At 30.7% G+C, this 17,098-nt stretch overlaps 2 long non-coding RNA genes across 2 annotated transcripts; one reads left to right on the plus strand and one right to left on the minus strand.

Moving 5' to 3' along the window:
• Positions 1-3,763: 3,763 nt before the first annotated feature.
• On the minus strand, positions 3,764-5,330 carry LOC138128477 (uncharacterized). The gene is made up of 3 exons (XR_011158695.1): positions 4,357-5,330; positions 3,952-4,291; positions 3,764-3,894 (listed from the first exon to the last, which is right to left on the minus strand). It is a non-coding gene; the product is annotated as an uncharacterized lncRNA (long non-coding RNA).
• Positions 5,331-5,622: 292 nt separating this feature from the next.
• On the plus strand, positions 5,623-9,605 carry LOC138128463 (uncharacterized). The gene is made up of 2 exons (XR_011158680.1): positions 5,623-9,348; positions 9,407-9,605. It is a non-coding gene; the product is annotated as an uncharacterized lncRNA (long non-coding RNA).
• The last annotated feature ends 7,493 nt before the right edge of the window (positions 9,606-17,098 follow it).

Raw genomic sequence — 17,098 nt, forward strand, 5'->3', positions numbered from 1 at the left:
TAGATAACCGAATTAAACTTAAACCGTTTAAAAGAAAACAACAAAATAAACGTAAACTTGATATTGAAACTGATGATGATGATGATCATGTTGCTGATGGTGAAAATTACTTAAATATTCAATACATGTAGAAATTGAACGTAGTCTATTATTTGCTTGCATACAATAAACACACACACAACATAGTTATGGTTAGAATCAAAAGAAAAAGTAAAAAGAAGGTTAGCAAAACGAAGAAGAAGAACTCAAAAAATAAATGTGGAGGAATAAGTTTTCCAACAGTTTTAAAGAAAATCAAAAATAAACTTATTCGAAGCAAATCAAAAACAGCCAATGATGCTATTTTTGCTGCATTAAAGGCAGCACATCAAGAGAAAAAAAAGAAGAATGGTATTAAACCATCACGTATAATAAAAATTCCAAAATCTGGTGGTATTTTACCATTAATTCCAATATTTGCTGGATTGAGTGCACTTGGTGCACTTAGTGGAGGTGTTGGTGGAATTGCTAAAGCCATAAATTCAGCCAAAGAAGCACGTAAACAATTAGAAGAATCTCAACGTAACAATAAAACCATGGAAGCTATTGCAATGGGAAAAGGTTTATTTTTGAAACCGTACAAAAAAGGATTGAGTCTTTTTTTAGATTAAAGGATTTTCAACAACATTCAAAGACAATAATGAATTTACCAAGCAAACCACTATCAAACGTTGATATAGAATCATTTGTAAAATGGAATAAAATTCCATATTTTCGAGGTGTATTTTCTCGTGACATTCTACCTAAAAAAATACACAAGAATGAAAGTGGTGTGATTAATTTGGATAAAAACAGCGGACGAGGAACTCATTGGGTTGCTTATAAAAAAATTGGAAATGTTGTGAAATATTTTGATAGTTTTGGAAATTTGCAACCACCCCAGGAAGCAGTACAATATTTTACTTCGAATGGTCCATGTAGAATATTTTATAATCATGAACGTTTTCAAAAATTTAATACATTTAATTGTGGCCATCTTTGTTTAACCTTCTTACAAAAAAATAAATAAATTGTTCACCAATTCGAAAAACAACAGTTCTTTTTTAATCCTATAGCCTACAACATGTCTTATTACTTTTTCTTTAGTGATCAGAATTATCTGAAGATTTTAATCCTCCTATTATCTTAGAAAACGATGGTTTTTACGAAATTGGTTTGACTAATTTTAGTGTTAACAATGCAATACCGAATGTTGATGAGAAAAATAATAAATTCCATTATGGTGATAAGGACGATGTGATCGAAATACCTGTTGGTAGTTATGAAATAGCCGATATAAACAAGTATTTAAAGACTATTCTTACAAATAAAACATCTAAAGAAGAGAAGGAGAAAATATTTTTACATTTGCAAGCAAATTTTAATACTTTAAAATGTGAAATTAAATGTAATAAAACTATAGATTTCTCAAAACCCAATTCTATAGGGCAACTATTGGGTTTTGAACCCCGAAAATTGACAAGTAACAAATTACATACATCAGATTTTCCTGTTGATATTATGCGCGTAAATATGATTAGAATTGAATGTAATATTGCAACTAATTCATATAGAAATGGTGAGCCCGTTCACATCATTCATTCTTTCTATCCAACCGATCCACCTGGTTATAAGATAGTTGAAAATCCTCGAAATGTTATATATTTACCAATAAATACACGCATAATACATAACATTTCTCTTAAAATAATCGATCAGAACGGTTTTCCAGTTAATTTTCGAAAAGAAGTTGTCACGGTAACATTGCATTTGAGAAAAGTGTAAAGTGTAGTGATGGTTATTAGATTCAACACACCTTATCAGTATTTTTCACAAGATATAAGAACGTTTCCTGCCAGAAAAAAGAATATTAACGAAAGAAAATTGATCAAGTTAACATGACAGAATATTTTATTTTTGAAATCGATCGGTTTACAACCTAAATAAGAGAAATAATGGCATCCATCAGTTTGTTGAATGTGAATGAAAAAGTGTATATCAATCATATATACCAGGTGAATTAAAATACAACGATGAGTGTCGAATTGTTATTCAACAACAAGAATTACTAACTGCTCCAGGATTAAGTCAATTACACATACAAGGAAGGATATTGAAACATGATCAGTCAGCCGTTTCAACTAAAGTTCTACCAATTAATAATTTCATTGCTCATCTTTTCGATGAGATTCGTTTGGAATTGGGAGGTGTTATCGTAGATCGTATAAAAAATCCAGGTATTACAACAACAATGAAAGGATATGTATCACATACACCTAATGAGAGTACAGCATTAATAAATGCCGGTTGGAGTCCCTCGAAGATACTTATACAAATTTTGATGCACAAACAGGTGCTTTTGATGTATGTTGGCCACTTTCGAATATATTAGGCTTTGCTGAAGATTATAAAAAGGTTGTGTTGAATTTACGTCAAGAACTCATACTGCTTCGTTCAAGTACTGATTTAAATGCTACTCTCGAATCAACAGGATTAGAAAAAGCATATATAAGAATTACAAAAATTGTGTGGCAAGTTCCACACTTCACCGTTTCCGATGAAGAAAAATTAAAATTGTTTAATATAATTGAGAAAAATAATCCCCTATCAATTGCACATAGACGATGGGAATTATTTACTTATCCTCTTTTACAAGAAAGTCATTCGTTTACGTGGGTATTAAAATCATCAACGTCCTTGGAAAAACCGCGATTCGTTATAATAGGTTTTCAAACTGATCGAAAAAATAATCTGAGAAAAGATGCATCCAAGTTTGATCATTGTCATTTAAAAAATATCAAACTATATTTAAATTCTCAATCTTATCCATATGAAAATTTAAATCTAGATTATAGACATAACCAATATGCTTTGGCCTATGATATGTATGCACGATTTCAACAGTCCTATTACTACAATAAAAAAATGATTTGTGAACCGTTGTTCAAACCTGCAAAATTCAAAACGGATGCACCTTTGCTTGTTATTGATTGTTCGTATCAAAATGAAACGTTCAAAAACGGAACTGTAGATGCGCGAATAGAATTTGAAACTCTCGCTGATATGCCTGCAAATACTTCAGCTTTTTGTTTAGTCTTGTACGAACAGTTCGTGAGTTACGAACCTCTAACTGGTAGAGTAAGAATTTTGTAAAAATAATAATAATTAAAAAAAAATGTTTATCGTTGACGTGAAAGGTTTCCAATATGGAACATCCTCTTTGATATGCAAAGAAATAGCTCTAATAGATACCATAACAGGAAATGTTGATCATGCAATTTTAAAATTACCCTTCGATAAGACATTATTTAATCATCGAACCGAAAAACAGTGGGACTGGTTGACAAACAATTTACATGGACTTCAATGGGATTGTGACTGGCATTGTAACATCAACTTTGAAAATTTAACTGGTTTCATTGAAAATTTTATTAACAACAATAAAAACGTCACCGACTATGATGACATTATAGTTGCAGTGAAAGGTGCTCAGAAAAAGGAATGGTTAAGCAATCTACTCAAAATAGAAGTCATTGATTTGGAAGAAGACTGTTATCCAGCACTTAAAAATTTAAAAGAAATTTTCAAATCTCAACACTGTCAAAAACATTATTTTAATAATTTATACTGTAGTTTAGAAAATGTGTATAATTTATATAACTGGTGTAAATATTGTAAAAAATAATATAGTAATTTTTAGAAACATTGTTGAATGTAGGTATTTCAGAAAAATAAAATTTGAAAAATATTTTTAAAATTTATTTATTTAATTTAACATTTTGCAATATTTTAATTTTTTTTCTGTTGCCTTCTTCCTCATGATTTTGTTGGTGAGATGAATCAGCTTTCATCGCATTCCAATCATCATCTTCTACCCTGTTTATAAGAGAAAAGGTAAAAAATTAAGCAAAACTAAATAAAAAAGAAACTTACATAAACACTTGCCCATCTGGGGATGCGGCTCCATTTAAATTTTGAGTCTCCGAATCATCATCATCCTCACCACTCATTTGCGAGGGTTCCTCTAAGTAAAGTTTTTTCGTGGTGGTTTGGAGACGATGCATTTCTTCAAGGTCCTCATCCACTAAATTGAACTTATATCGTTTCACCACCTTTTCCAGCATCTTAAATTCGTCCTCATTATCAAGTTTCGTTCGCATATAGCGAACGGGTAAGTTTCCAAATTTTTTTTTTTAGCGTTAATCCCTTGGGGGAGTAACTTAGGGAGATAAATATCTTGTCATTTTTCTCTCTAATTTCTTTAACGCCATATCTATATAAAATATAATATATATATAATATCCAATATAATAATAATAATAATAAATATTTACTTACTGGAAAAGTTGTTTTATAACCACTTTAGCCATTTTTATTGGGAAATGAAGTTTATCTTCGGTGAAGACTACAATTGTACAAGGTGTTGTTGCCATTATTATAATAGCACTAGTTGGAAGCACAAGTTGAAAACTGTGATGTGATTAATTTTGAATGCAGTATTTATAAGAAGATTTGTAAAAAATGTAATACGTATATCAAGCGGATGAAATAGATATTTATTTTAAACATTCAGCAAATTTATTATAAAAAAATTTGACTTTGCTTCTTCGCGGAAGTTAGGTATGTGATAAAATTAATGGGATCGCATGCACAATTTTTTTAAAATAAAGAAATTGAGACAAATAAGTAAGCAACTTTATTATAAAAATATTTGACTTGGCTTCTTCGCGGAAAGTTATATGATAAAATTAATGCCAACTGAGCAACATGTGCACATTTTTATAAACGTATTTTATTATCAGTCAAATTCAGCACAAATTTTACACAAATAACTCTTTATTATTTAATTTGAAATCACATGTTTCAAACGTGCATTGTTAGCGCCAAAACGTACCGCATTACGTGTCCAAGTGATGATTCTGCATAATAGTGTTAGTCTTACACATTCTTAAGTGCGGACCGCACCCCAACAGATTGATATAAATATGAAAGTGATTTAGAAATGATCTTCACTGTAACCATAAATACTCAACTGAACAGAAATGTAAGTATGAGTGGCTCCGTTTAATTTTTTAAATCTAAGTGTTTTTTTTTTATTAGTTTGTTTCTTTAACTGAGTGAAATGAGTTCCCAAGTCGTTGAAGCTTATTCCACCAATATTTTGAAAAATATTGAACTGGTGAGTAGATTAATTAAAACAAAAGAAGAGTATCATAAATATGTTAATTATTTAAGAAAAACCATTTTAATTCTTAACAAATGTGTTAAAAATAGAAGTGACCGTGTAAAAAGTTTTAACAAAATTGAATCAGATCTATCTATGTTGAAAAAATATCTTCAAAATGTTAAACCTAAATTTGGTGAAATTAAATATTTAAAAAACAAAGAACTAATTTGGCAAGATGTTGAATCATGTTTTAAAGGTAGAATTAAAACGGGTGTTATAACAAACTTGAAAATTAAAAGCCCAAACGAATTTCTTAAAAAAGCTTTTCGAAGTTTTTCTCTAAGAATTAAAAAAGAAGTAAGAACGTCTTTGTTAAAAGTAAATGTTGTTTTTGCTGGATTGTTTGTTAAACCAAGAAACGCAGAAACATCCTTTAAATATTTTTCAACTAAAAATGGTGTTATTGATCAAAATACAAATTTAAACGAATGGTACCTATAAAGTGTATGTAAATGATAAAATTTTAACTAAACTTGAAGATTTTCAAGAAAAAGATAGTGGTTGGGCATTATATGAAATCTTATACTTAAAAGTTAATATAAATAAATATAATCCGATAAAAGTTGGTTTTTCAACTTATTGTGATTTACCCACCTTTATTCAAAACACGAAAAGTGTCATAAATATTAAAAATAATGATGAGTATTGTTTTCTATGGTCAGTTGTATGCGCTTTGTATCCAGCTGTAAAAAATAAAAACGTTTCTAGAGTATCATCATATCCTCATTTTAGTAATGTTTTAAAATTTGATAATATTTCATTTCCCATGGCTTTAAAGGATATTCCTAAATTTGAAATCATGAATAAATTGGCTATAAATGTTTTTACAATAGAAAAAAAGGAAATTTTACCTTTACTTTTGAGTAAGACTGATTTCTCACCACGTATAAATTTACTTATGTTTTCAAAAGATTTAACTGATGGAGTTAGCAGCAAAAATACTCACAGAGATCATATGGATTTTACGAGCGGGGATGATGATGATGATGATGATGATGATGAGAAACAAGAAACAAACAAGACTATATTCCATTTCACATATATAAATAATTTATGACGTTTAATTAGTAAGCAAGTGGGTAATGTTAAAAAGAAGAAATGGTTATGTGAAAGATGTTTAAATCGCTTTTTGAATGAAGGTGTATTGAAAAAACATTTAGATGATTGTAAAGTTTTAAATGAAACTAAAATGATTCTTCCTAACGAAAACAATAAAATCATGAAATTTACAAATTTTAAAAATAAAATACAGGTACCTTTTGCCATTTACGCTGATATTGAAAGTATTCTTCTGAATTATAATGATAATAAAAATATAAGTAAAACTGAAATATATCAAATACATAAACCATTTTGCATAGCATATTATCTTCATTGTTCTTACGACAATTCCATTTCAAAATTTAATACCTTCACAGGTAAAGATTGTATTGTATGGTTTGTTCGAGAACTTGCAAAAATTGCAAAACAATTAAATTCAATTTTTTCAAATATTGTCCCATTAAAACCTTTATCCTCTGATGAACAAAATAACTTTTTACATTCTTTAAAATGTCACATCTGTAGTAAACCATTTGTTAATTCTGATGTAAAAGTAAAAGACCATTGTCATCTTACCGGAAATTTTAGGGGTGCAGCACACAATTCTTGTAATATTAATTATAAAGATTCATATACTATACCAGTACTATTTCACAATTTGTCTGGTTATGACAGTCATTTTATAATTAAAGCACTTGCCACTGAAATTGATGGAAATATAAATTTGCTACCTCTAAATAAGGAAAAATATATTTCCTTTACAAAATATGTGCAAAATACCAACATAAACTTTAGATTTTTGGACTCTTATCGATTTATGTCTAGTAGTCTTGATACATTGTCTTCGATTTTGACTGATAACCAAAAAGTTATTACCAGAAAATATTACCCCAATGATCGTGAATTTAATTTAGTTGTACGAAAAGGTGTCTTTCCCTATGAATATCTCGACTCTTGGGAAAAATTAAATGATACTCACTTACCACCCCAAGAAAAATTTTATAGTAAAATTAACAACACTCAAATTTCTTGTGAAGACTACAATCATGCTGTTAATGTATGGAAGCAATTTGATATCAAAACGATACAAGAATATGCTGAATTGTACTTGAAAACTGATGTCTTACTTCTTGCAGACATATTTGAAAACTTTAGGATGCAATGTTTAGAAACATATCAATTAGATTGTCTCCACTACTACACTGCACCAGGTTTTGCATTTGACAGTATGTTAAAAATGACTGAGGTAGAATTAGAATTATTAACTGATGTGGACATGATTATGTTTATAGAAAAAGGGATAAGAGGTGGTGTTTCACAATGCTCCAATCGCTATGCAAAAGCTAATAACAAATACATGGGTAAAAATTTCAATCCTAATGAACCCGTTAGTTACCTCATGTATTTTGATGTTAATAATCTGTATGGTACAGCGATGCGTTATCCTCTACCTTTTGCAGACTTTCATTGGATTGAAGATATAGATATTTATCGTGAGAATGTTTTAAATCTTCCTGAAGATAGTGATTACGGATACATTTTTGAGGTAGAACTTTCTTATCCTAAAGAACTGTTTAACACGCATAAAGATTTACCATTATGTCCTCAACATTTAGTTCCACCTGTTTCCGATTCAAATAATCCAAAATTGTTAACAACATTATATGATAAAAAGAAATATATTATTCACTATAGAAATCTTCAACAAGCTCTTAATTTAGGTTTAAAACTTAAAAAATACATAGATGCTTAAAATTTAAACAATCACCTTGGCTGAAAAAATTTATTGATGTAAATATAGAATTGCGAAAATCATGTGTGCATGAATTTGGGAAACATTTTTTCAAATTATTAATCAATGCTTCGTTTGGAAAAATGATTGAAAATGTAAAGAAATATAGGATTGTTAAACTGGTGACTAGATGGGGGGGTAGATTTGGTGCTAATTACTATATTTCTCAACCAAACTTTCATAGCTGTATAATTTTCGATAAAGATATGGTTACTTATAATAGAACTTAGAAAATTAAAAGTAAATTTTAATAAACCGATTTATGTTGGAATGTCTATTTTAGACATGTCAAAAACAATCTTGTACGATTTTCATTACAACTACATATTAAATAAATTTGGAAATAGTGCTAAACTATTGTATACTGACACTGACAGTTTAATTTACCAATTTCTTGATCATGATATATATGAACACATTAAAGAAGATATTAATAGATTTGACACATCAGATTATAGTCAAAATAATATATATCAAATTCCTCAAAAAAATAAAAAAGTGGTTGGATTAATGAAGGATGAAAATAATGGTATCATTATGACCCACTTCATTGGTTTACGTTCAAAAATGTATACATTAAAATTATTAGTGAGCGATCAGGAAAAGAATGAGCAAATAGATAAATTAAAAGCTAAATTGGTTGATAAAAAACAAATAGAAAATTGTATTTCAAATTTAGGAGTTATCAAAAAGGCAAAGGGTATACAAAGCTCTGCTATGAAACAAATCAGTTTCAATGATTATTTCGACTGTTTATTTAACAATACTCAAATCGAGATTTGTCAAAATGCCATTGTTTCAAAAAAGCATGAAGTTTATAACGTTCAACAAAAAAAAGTTGCTTTAAGCCCCCACGATGATAAAAGAATTGTCAACTATCTTTACACGGACACTTTACCCTGGGGATATTTTGATTGAGATCTTCTCTTCTTTTGGTTTAATTAATTTACGTGAATTGTATATTTTTATTCAAACCTTACATATTGAATAATTCCAGTTGAAAGAAATAAAATGTAGTGGTTGGTGGGATAAGGTGTTTACAGGTGGGGACAGATTTAAGAAATCAATTGAGTTGGAACAAAGAAGGAAAATTGTTCCAACAACGTTGCAACTCGTACATCATAAAACGTCTGGTGGAACAAGGTTTTGTCACATTTGCAGCAAATATTTTTGCTTCTGTGCAGAAAATTCAAGACAAAGAAAACAAAGCCTTGATTTATTTTGTTATGAAACGTTAGAAGACAATGAACAATACAGCTCACCAATCAATGTAAGTATAGAAACCATCAATTTAGATAATTATTTATATTATTATTATTATTATGTAGAATTGGAGCTGAGACCGAAATCTATCTACTTCATCATCAAAGTGTGCATCAAGTTTGTTTTTGAAGATGTTGGGGTTGGATGCGTTTACAATTTCCTCACTCAAACCATTCCACTCGCTAAAGACCCGATTTGGAAGGAAATGGCTTCTGTGTTTGTGTTTATATAAGAAACAATAAAATAGTCTTTTATTTATAACAAGCAATGTATTTTTTTTTTTCATTTTTAGTTTGCACATAACTGTGTAAAGAACAAAAAAATAAGATGCGAATTATAAAACAAAAAACTTCATTGAATATTGAAAACAATGATTTAGTGCGAGAAGATTGTGTAAAGCATGGTTTGTTATTTCCATCAACAATGAGATGTTTAGTTATTGGTCCATCGAACTGTGGTAAAACCAATGTCATCATAAGTTTAATTGAACATCCAAATGGGTTAAAATTTAAAAACGTCTATGTTTATTCGAAAAGTCTGTATCAATCCAAATATGTCTATTTGGAAAATTTATTGAAACCTATAAAAGGTATTGGTTACTACGGTTTTAATAATAGTGAAAATATTGTAAGTCCTTCGGATGCACGAGCAGATTCGATTTTTATTTTTGATGATGTTGCTTGTGATAAACAAGATGTTTAGTTTATTCACGCCAAGAAAGCAATTACAAGAAAACACACATGGAGCATTAGCAAGAACAAAAAGTGGGAACAAGATGCATCACTTGCACAGAAGTCTCCTACAGTCACTCTTGAACTTATTTGTCGAGACTCCACAGAAGTCTAACTCGTTACAGTAAAAGTTGGCCAGGCGAAGGGCACTATTCAAGGGTGAATTGTAGGAGTAATTTTGTTTATGGCAGTAAACATGAAACAAATTCGGGTGTCTGAGGTTACATAAAGGAACATTAAAGCCGATACGAAGCAGAGCATCAGAAGAATCAACATTATAGTTAATTATTTTATGTAGAAAACACAGCTTGTGACAATCCCTTCTGGTTTTAAGTGAGGGCAAAGACATGTAAGCGGCTACAGAGTGCAAATCATCAAAATTGATATTTTGAGTTCTCAGCTTATATTTCAAATACTTCAAGAAATTGTTCTGTACCGACTCGATACGTGAAATGTGAGTACCGTAAAAAGGTGACCAGATAACACAATTGTATTCTAATATTGAGCGGACCAAGGAATTATATAATATTATAATCGCTCTGGTGTTCTTAAAATCCACTGTCCATCTTTTTAAACATCCCAGCATTTTTCTTCCCCTAGAAATCAAGAAGTCGTAATGTTCATGAAACGATAAATTGGAATCGAAAAAAAGACCCAGGTCTTTGATGGCATTGATAATTTCCAGCTGCTCCCCTTCCAATGAATAATAAGGAACGGAGGGCACAGTTTTCCTGCTGAAACACATTGCCTTGCATTTGCAAACATTGAGTTTCATACCATTGCGTGCGCACCAGTTTTCAATTCTTCTGACATCCTCCTGAAGATCAAATACATCCAGCTGCGTTTTGATGATTTTATAGATTTTTAGATCGTCCGCGTACAGCAGCGATGCCGAGGTCAGACTATCAGTGATGTCATTGATGAAGATTATGAATAATAATGGCCCGATAATAGAGCCCTGCGGTACTCCAGACGTGCTACAGTATGCAGACGACCTCACACCCTTAAGGACAACATGCTGAGTTCGATTGGAAATGTAGGTAGATGTCCAAGATAGGAACGGGTCGCGTACTCCGTACGTATATAATTTATTCAAAAGGATCTTGTGATTAACAGTGTCAAATGCTTTGCAAAAATCAGTATAAATGCAATGCACATCAAAACCGCCCTCAAATGCTTCAAAGACATTATTAACAAAGGCAAAATGATTGGTTACCGTAGATCTATTAGCGAAAAACCCATGCTGTGATGGACTGATAACAGTTTTGAAGGAAGCGGACAAGTGTTTGGCAACTAGCTTTTCAAAGATCTTGGCGGGAACTGATAGAATACTGATGGGTCGGTAATTCTCGAAGTTTTGTTTAGAGCCAGATTTAAACACTGGAGTGACAAGAGCTGATTTCCAGCAGTTCGGAAAAACACCTGAGTTGAGTGAATACTTAAAAATACGCCACAAAGGATCAGTAAGCGATGTACAGCAATTTCTGTAAAAAAATGGAGGCAGCCCATCTGGCCCAGCACCTTTATTACAGTCGAGATTAGTTAGTTCATAAAAGACACTATCTGAAGTAAAGTCAAAGTTTTTGAAATCAACGCTCAAACCGACAGGATTGTCACAAGCAGAAGCAGGTTGTGTGGTGACGATATCATCATAAACAGAAGAAAAATGTTCCGCAAAGGTATTAACAATATTCTCATTACCACATACAGGGTTATTGTGATAGATCATGAGATTCGGTATTTCGTTACATTTGGTATGTTCGTTTATATATTTCCAAAATTTTTTCGGATCAGATGTAATAAAATTTTCAGTGCGTTTTATGTAATCTTTGTATGATTTCTTCAGGGCTTCTTTGCATTGTGTTCTGACTGTAGCAAATGCAGCATAATCATTCGCATTGTGACTGATTTTATAGCGACGATGCAAGGTTGACTTCCGGCGAATTAATCTACGAACCTCATGATCGAACCACGGAGGAAATGAGCTCTTACATTTTCTCTTCACAGGAACAAAAAGACCACAGACAAAGTGTAAATAATTATAAAAAAGGCTCACAGCTTCATTAATGTCACTGCAGGAATCAAAGGTGTTCCAGTTCACATTAGACAAGAGTATGTTGATTTCATCATAATCGGCATTAGAATAATCATAAAAAATGTCACAAAGATCTTCAACAAAAACATTATCAACACTTATTTCAAACATGAATGGTGGATGAAACACATCAGTCTTGCTAAATTCATTACAATTTTCAATCTTAATATAGTCATAGTTAGAGAAGCACAAGTCAAGGATATTACCATTACAATTAGTTATAGTATTAAATTGACAGAAATCACAGGAATACAGACTGTCACAGATTATGATGTCCTTATCAGAATTGGCGTTAGTATATATCAAAAAATTAGTATCACTATCATTAATCCATTTCACATTTGGCAAATTATAGTCGCCTAGAATGAAAAACGTACTGCGACGATTATTATATAATAAATTTTTCACAACCTGGACATGTTTCGCATAACTAACAGTTGTGGCGTCCGGCGGAAGATAGATTGCACCAAAAACAAAAGAATTGTCACAGCACTGTAGCGAAATCCAAACATCTTCTAAGGAGGAGTTGGAATCACTCAAACGATTGGAGGTGAGAAATTTCTTAACAGCAATTAAGACACCACCGCCAATACTTTTCCCACTGTTGTTCACATTTCTGTCGTTTCGATATACCACATACCTGTCATCCAGCACTTCAGCATCAGAAATACCACCATGAAGCCATGTTTCGACCAGAACAATCACATCAAAGTTTTCACTCAAACACGACAAGTAACAGTCATTCAATTTAGTTCGGAGTCCACGAGGATTTTGATAAAATACTTTAATGGATTTTATATTCTTGCCTGAGCGATGATGCACATTCAGATTTTTTATTGCGCTTTTATTTGCTCCGTGTTCTTGTTTCGAAAAAAAATGAAACGCTTAATTAATACTCCTTCGGGCCATATCTCATCGTTGTTCATTTGTTATACGAGAATACTTCAGTATGGGAAGACACAATAAAATCGATTGTTTTTACCTATGTCAAACGTATGCAAAAATACCCAAACATTTAATAAGAGATAATGCAAATACTTTTGTAATATTTAAACAAGATGAACTTAATTTAAAACACATTTATAACGATCATATCGGTACAGACATGAGATATGAAAAATTTCGAAATTTATGTACTTTATGTTGGAAAATACCGTTTGGATTTATGTGCATTTTCAAAGATAACGATATTAATAAAGGAAGATATCGTAAAGGTTTCGATCATTTTATTTATTTAGATGAAATATAATTTAAATTAACCTATAATATGGGTTTCAATACATAAGTATTAAATCTATTGCTATACCCCCCCCCCTCGATCAGATTAAAAAAAAACGGACCAGACCTGTTCAGACCAGTTCAAAAACGGATCAGACCTGTTCAAACCAGTTCCAAAACGGATCAGACCTGTTCAAAACCAGTTCCAAAACGGATCAGACCTGTTCAAACCAGTTCCAAAACGGATCAGACCTGTTCAAAACCAGTTCCAAAACGGATCAGACCTGTTCAAAACCAGTTCAAACAACGGATCACACCTGATTAGATTAGAAAAAACTGTTAAAAAACAGAGAATGCATAAGATAGATAAAGAATTAAAAAAAAGACTTATTATCAAACGGAAAATTATAAAGAACAAATTGGATCTATTAAAACAAGGTGAACTTGATCAAGAAAAAATGTTATCACCTCTAACGAAACATTTGGAAAATATTGAAAATATAATAGTTAGTGGTGGTGATGAGAAAAAGAAAGTTAAAGAAATTCCTACATGTTCTATACAACAAAATATTAAAGAGGAGGCACAATCATCTGAACAACCTGAGGTAGTAAATTTAAACTTTCAAAAAATTAGTGGTGAGTTAGAAGATGAAGAACCATTGCAAGCATTACCGAGAAAATATATTAATGATATGATCAAAGATGTAGAAGATATATTCGATCATAAGTATGGAGTCAGATATGACCCATCTTCTGAATCGTTTAAAGTAGGTAATTCAAAATTATCGATTGTTAATCAAGATTTAATTATACAAAAGAAAACCTATAAAGGCACAAAAGACGATCTCAAACAATATAAAGAAATTATTCTGAAAACAAATGCGCATAAACGTTATTATCAAGCCAATCAACAAATAGACGGTAGCAAATTAGCAAAATATAAAAACATTATTGCACCGTTATTTTTAACAACTCGTGAACAAGAGGAAGAGCAACAATCAACATCCGGTCAAGGTTTATCAAAAGAAGTTAATAAAAATGCAATCGATTTAATCTATTGGGATGACCCGAATGAACTTGTGGAAAGATTACATTTATTAATAGCATCTCAGGCAGCAGGCAATTTTAATCATAGAAACGAAATAATCAGTATCATCGAAGAATTACGTGAAGCAAATATTATAGAGTAAAAAAGTGAAAAATGGATAAAATTAAAAAACAAGTGGTCGATGAGATTCATAACCAAGCTAGAATTAATTTTCCCAGACGTAGAGTTATTGTTAAATCATTAAATGATCTATTTCAAGCAGATTTAGTTGAAATGATTCCATATTCAGGTGAGAATAATGGTTTTAAATATATTTTAGTGGTAATCAATTGTTTCTCGAAATTCGTATGGGCGTTCCCATTAAAAACGAAGACTGGCTATGAAGTTGTTGAAAATATGGAAAAAGTTTTCAAACAACAGCAACCTAAAAACTGATATGGGAAAAGAATTTTTCAACAAAACATTTCAATTATTAATGAAAAAATACAATATTAATCATTACAATACATATAGTGAAAAAAAAGCATCGATCGTAGAAAGAGTTAATAGAACATTGAAAAACTTAATGTGGAAAGAATTTAACTATCACGCACATTATAGATGGATTAATTTATTGGATAATATCGTACAAAAATATAATAATTCAAAACATAGAACGATCGGTATGAAACCCTCTGAAGTTAAAAAGAAACATGAAAAGAAACTTTTAAACACTGTTTATAATCGCATAAAAATTGTAAATTTATCCTCAAAATTTCATGTAGGTGATCATGTACGAATTTCAAAAACTAGAGGAGTTTTTGATAAGAAGTACATGCCAAATTGGTCAACTGAAATTTTTACCATAAAAAAAAAATCCTATTAACAAATCCAAACACATATCTATTACAAGATTATCAAAAACAGGATATTAAGGGTTGTTTCTATCAACAACAATTACAAAAAGTCAAACATCCAGATGTATATTTAGTAGAAAAAATATTAAGAAGAAAGAACAATAAAGTCTTCGTGAAATGGTTGGGTTTTGATTCAACTCACAACAGTTGGATTGATAAAACAAAAATTGTTTAAAAAAAGTTGTGGTCATTACGAACTGGAACAACTGTCTTATCGAAAACAATTATTTTACCGTAACCAGAAATTTAATTCAATAGCTTGTTTATGTGAAAGTGTTGAAATTATTATATATTGCAAGAAGGACCATTTGAAACTTTGTTTTTTGTATATAAATCTAATTAGAGAAAACTACTACTATGCCTATTCCTGTTCAAAGTAAATGTCCGAGATGCAAAGGTGAAACCGATATGGAAGGAAGACTTTGCATGTCTTGTGCCATGAAGGAAATAATTAAATTTCAAGGATTTAAACATGTTCCAAGTAGTTATTTTCCTCCTTCTTCTCATTCTTCTTCTTAAGCAAATGTATATATCTGTGTGGGATCAGATAGTAGGTATACTATTTGTGTGAAGACAACGGTTAAAGCAACATTAACAAGAAATTACACAAATGGGTAGTCAAAATTGTACTGACATTGTGAATCTAAAAATGAAAGAAAGAAATGTTCACATAACTTCAGAAACCTGTCAAGTGAAATTAAAACTTCAATTCCATAATAAATTTGATCCTTGGGATGCAATACATGTTGAAGATAATCAATACATCTGGTATGGAAGTAAGAACATAATACGTCTTCTAGAAAGGTCATTGGAAAAATTTAATTGGAAACCTATATCACGATTCGAAATTAAATTGGTCTGTCTAACATGTATGCCAAACATACAAAGATTCTCGAAAACAATCATACTGAAAAATCTAAAATCCAACACAGATAATGATGATCATCAACAATGGTATAAAGAAGAAATTATTCAACCCGTATACGAAAAAATGCAAGAACTTGAAATGCCAACAAATATTTTACTTCATATTGATAACATTAAGGGTTTTTTATAAAAATTGTGATGAAAATAAATTGTTACAAATTATTATTATTTTTTTATAATCATAAATAATTTCAAACATATATAATTACAGAAATCCATCTTCAAAAATGTCATTTTCTAATAAGTTGTCGATCGAGATGGTTAACACAAAAATAAGTGAAAAAGATGCTTTAAGGTTTCAATTACGAAACGAGCTAATCAAACAACCTATACAACGTGATGAATTGAGAAAAGTATTTGCTGTTTTAGATAATCCTCGACAACTTACGCAAACAGACATAGATCGAATTATAGATAAATCTCACATGGAAGATAAATATAAGCAAATTTTTAAGAAGATCAATCAACTACCTCGTTAATGTGGAGAAATAAGAAAATAATTTTTTTAAATTAAATTATTTATTTATTATTTTTTTAAATAAATATTTCCAATTTATACGCTTTGTGTTTTATTCTTAAAAAAAACAAAAAGGAAATATGATAGAGGCTAAGCTCATCCAGGCTAAACTCGATCTTATATACCCAATAATCACATACGCAAGGTGCAAACACTTTGTAGCTCAGTGGATCATGCATCCGTATTCGCAATCGCAACTACGTGGTTCGAATCCCGACCAGTTCAACAAAAACTTTTTTTCATTAGTACACGCGCACTAACCGCACCCGACCTTCAAATAATACGTCACAGGACAAGGTGTAATTACCTGTACAGGTAATACAGG

This window comes from Tenebrio molitor, chromosome 4 (assembly GCF_963966145.1).
Source record: "Tenebrio molitor chromosome 4, icTenMoli1.1, whole genome shotgun sequence".
In the NCBI taxonomy this organism is placed as follows: domain Eukaryota; kingdom Metazoa; phylum Arthropoda; class Insecta; order Coleoptera; family Tenebrionidae; genus Tenebrio; species Tenebrio molitor.